Source organism: Mizuhopecten yessoensis, unplaced genomic scaffold, assembly GCF_002113885.1.
Source record: "Mizuhopecten yessoensis strain PY_sf001 unplaced genomic scaffold, ASM211388v2 scaffold5875, whole genome shotgun sequence".
Classification (NCBI taxonomy): Eukaryota; Metazoa; Mollusca; class Bivalvia; order Pectinida; family Pectinidae; genus Mizuhopecten; species Mizuhopecten yessoensis.
In genome coordinates, this window is record NW_018406267.1 from 33,916 (window position 1) to 34,229 (window position 314).

The window sequence follows — 314 nt, forward strand, 5'->3', positions numbered from 1 at the left end:
TAGTACATGTTTTGTGCGATAGTAAGATGTTTAGTACATGTTTTGTGTGAAGGTAAGATGTTTAGTACATGTTTTGTGTGATAGTAAGAGGTTTAGTACATGTTTTGTGTGATAGTAAGATATTTAGTACATGTTTTGTGTGATAGTAAGATGTTTAGTGCATGTTTTGTGTGATAGTAAGATATTTAGTGCATGTTTTGTGTGATAGTAAGATATTTAGTCCATGTTTTGTGTGATAGTAATATATTTAGTACATGTTTTGTGTGTTGGTAAGATATTTAGTACATGTTTTGTGTGATAGTAAGATATTTAGT